Consider the following 3,366-nt stretch of genomic DNA (forward strand, 5'->3'; position numbering starts at 1 on the left):
GCTCCAAATGCTCCAAACTACTGGACAATTTGGGGGTGGTCGTGGTGAAGATCCTCACGCCCACATGAAGTGTTTCCTGGAAACGTGTAATTCATTTGTGATTCCTGGAATCACCCCAGAGGCGACCAGGTTGTCTTTGTTCCCCTATTCTTTGCGTGATGACGCAAAACAATGGGTAAGCTCACTGAAGCCTGTCTCTTATACACATCTAGATGTGTATAAGAGACAGCCTTAGAGGTGTTCCCCTATTCTTTGCGTGATGACGCAAAACAATGGGTAAGCTCACTGAAGCCTGGTGAAATCACCACCTGGGAGAAGTTGGTAGAAAAATTTATGCAAAAATACTTCCCACCTACCACCAACGTGAGGAGGCATCGAGAGATTATGAACTTTGAACAAGAGGAAGTTGAAACCTTAAGCGCCGCATGGGAGCGTTTTAAGGGTTTGGTCAAGAATTTTCCGAACCATGGACTACCACTAACTATCCAAATGGAGACATTTTACGGAAGATTGAATAGAGCATCGTAGATGGCAGCAGATGCAGCAGCGGCTGGTGGACTTATGGACAAATCTTACACTTAAGCTAAAGATATATTAGACCGCATTGCTAAACACAACATGGAATGGGTGGACGATACGTATGATGGAAGAGCTGACTGGAAGAAGAGATCTCAGAACATTAATTCTATTGATTCCAACGCAATAGCCACACTTTCTGCACAAGTGGCTACGATGACCAGCCTTTTGCAGAACACAACGCTAGGAAACGCATCAAATCAGCAGAAGGTGAATCAGGTAGAAGCGTTCGGGCAGCCCATGGTTAGCTGTGTGGGCTGTGGAGACCGTCACATCTATGCGGATTGCCCACAGAATCCTCAGTCAGTATGTTTCATTAAAACAACCCATTTTCCAATTATATAATCCTGGATAGAGAAACCATCCAAATTTTTCTTGGACAGGAGGAAATCATCAGAAGCACCACCCAGGGACGAACCAACAGCAAAGGAATGGACCGTCGCCTACATTTCAACAAATTCATCAGCATCACCAACAACCCTTCAATAGAGGAGGACGGGCGTCGAGTTCAGGATCTATGCTTGAGAACCTATTGAAGGAGTACATAGGCCAAAATGATGCGTTACTGAAAAGCCAGGCGTCGTCTATCAGAAACCTGGAAATACAGGAAGGGCAGATAGCGAGCGAATTGAAGAGCAGGCAGCCTGGAGTTCTACCTAGCAATACTGAAACACCTGGGTACAACAATGGGAAGGAGAAATGTCACGCGGTTACGTTGCAAAGTGGAAAAGCTCTAGAAGAAAGAAGAATGAATCCAAGAAACAGCAGTCCTTCAAAAGAACGCATCACACGTTCAATGGATCAAGAAGAAAGAATGCCTGAGACCACAAGCCATTCAGAACCCAGTACGTCTAACGCGGGAGAACCTGTGGTGCTGCTGAACGCACCATTCCCTAAACGTCTGATGAAGAAGAATGATGAACAAAAATTCAAGCTCTTTCTTGAGCCCTTGAGGCAATTGTATATCAACATTCCACTTATAGAATGTAACGCATGGGAGTTGCTCAAGGTACGACGAACTAAAGAAGGAATTAAAAGACTGACAGCCCGCGAGGCAAGGGCGAAAGAAGACAGCTCTCCAAAGGGAATTGGAGAATGAATTGAGAGAGTTAGCAAGGGAAGCCAAAGAACACGTGGCAGAAAAACGCAAGGTAACCGACGCGTTACCTAAGAAAACCTCGGGAAGAAAGCGTCAATTCAGTGACATACTTGTAGAAAAAGGATTCTTTCCCGAGCGCCACGCACTGCCAATATACATAACAGAAACAATAAATGCAATGGGCTGGAATCAGTTCTGCATTGGGCACACACGGATTTGGCCTAACCTCGTCCGCATGTTCTATAGCAGCAAATTTGACATGGAGAAGAACACAGCCTTCGTTGATGAGGTATTAGTGCATTTCTCAGCCGACAAGATCTACGAAGTGTTCAACATCGATAGTAATCCGGACGCTAAAGGTAATCGCATCTTAGAGCAGCCAACAGCAAGCCAACTGGAAGATAAGTTAACGGTAGCCAGACCTGGAAGCAAGTGGAAAAAATCTAGAAATGGAGCAAAGATGCTAGCTTCCAGGAACTTAACCCCAAACGCGAATCTATGGTACTATCTGATCAAAAGAAGCATCATGCCTACAACGCATGATGAAACACTGTCAAAGGAACACATCCTGGCTACCTATTGCATCATGCAGTGCATCCCTTTAGACGTTGGAAGAATAATAAGGGATCAGACCAAGGCCATCAAGACTAAACCACGAGGATAACTCTACTTCCCATGGCTGATCTGTGCACTATGTAAACGCAGGGGCATCCCTCTAGGGGATGATCATGAAGAGATCGATGGTTTGATAGATACCAAGTTAGTAAGCCATTTACTTCGTGGTTCGCCACATCAACCTGCCTTACCTACCAAAGAAGTGGCAACCAAACCTCGATCATCAAAGCGCGCCCCCAAAAGAAGACATGTCCAGATTGTTGAACACAGCGATGAAGCTTCAGAACATGAAGATTATGAAACATAGCTTGATCATACGGATGAAGAAGTGCAGCCAATCCTCAACCTTACTCTCCATGACTCGCCAATGGCCCCACTAGAAGGAAATCTTGATCAAACGTATCAAGAACCTACTAACACAGATCAAGACATCCCTTATTCCCTTCCTTCGCCCTCAATAAGTCCAATTCCCAATTTTGTGCCTCCTCCAACAATATTTGAACCAACTAGGTTAGGATCGAGCAACGCAGCAAATTTTGAAGACCCAGTTGGAAGAAGTGAAGAACCAACACCACCTCAATGCAGTGCTGACTTAGAAGAGTTGAAAACTTTTTTCAGTGATCAGCTCAGACCATTGGCCGCGTCCATCGAAGGACTTCAGCAACAGAACCGGGTTCTAAGAGACTACCTAAGGCAGCAAACAAGACAGATGCAAGACCAATTCGTTTATACAACACAGTACATCAACCAGGTCTTGGTTGGAATGTTTGCTCTGCCTCCATTGCCTGCTCATCTTAGAAACCCCTTGCGCTTTATGGATGAAGATCTTGAAGAAGAACGCAGAGATGACGTGCCAGCACAATAGGGTGTTGGGTTATTTTTGTATTTTGATTTAGTGATGTTCTTTTGTACTTGCTTAACTTTTTTGTTTGTTTCATGTGAATCTATGAAAATGAATGAGAAATTCCTATCATTTTGTTCCTTGCGTTTGACCCTAGCATATTTTATTTTTGTTTTTTAGATATTTTCTAAGTCTTGTACTTTGCCTGACCTCAATGATATCAACAATATGAAAT

General features: G+C 44.1%; 1 non-coding gene across 1 annotated transcript; it reads right to left on the reverse strand.

Annotated features, from left to right (window-relative positions):
• Positions 1-369: 369 nt before the first annotated feature.
• LOC120078905 lies at positions 370-473 on the reverse strand. Its single transcript, XR_005482180.1, has one exon. It is a non-coding gene; the product is annotated as a small nucleolar RNA R71 (small nucleolar RNA).
• Positions 474-3,366: the final 2,893 nt, after the last annotated feature.

This window comes from Benincasa hispida, chromosome 5 (genome assembly GCF_009727055.1).
Source record: "Benincasa hispida cultivar B227 chromosome 5, ASM972705v1, whole genome shotgun sequence".
Classification (NCBI taxonomy): Eukaryota; Viridiplantae; Streptophyta; class Magnoliopsida; order Cucurbitales; family Cucurbitaceae; genus Benincasa; species Benincasa hispida.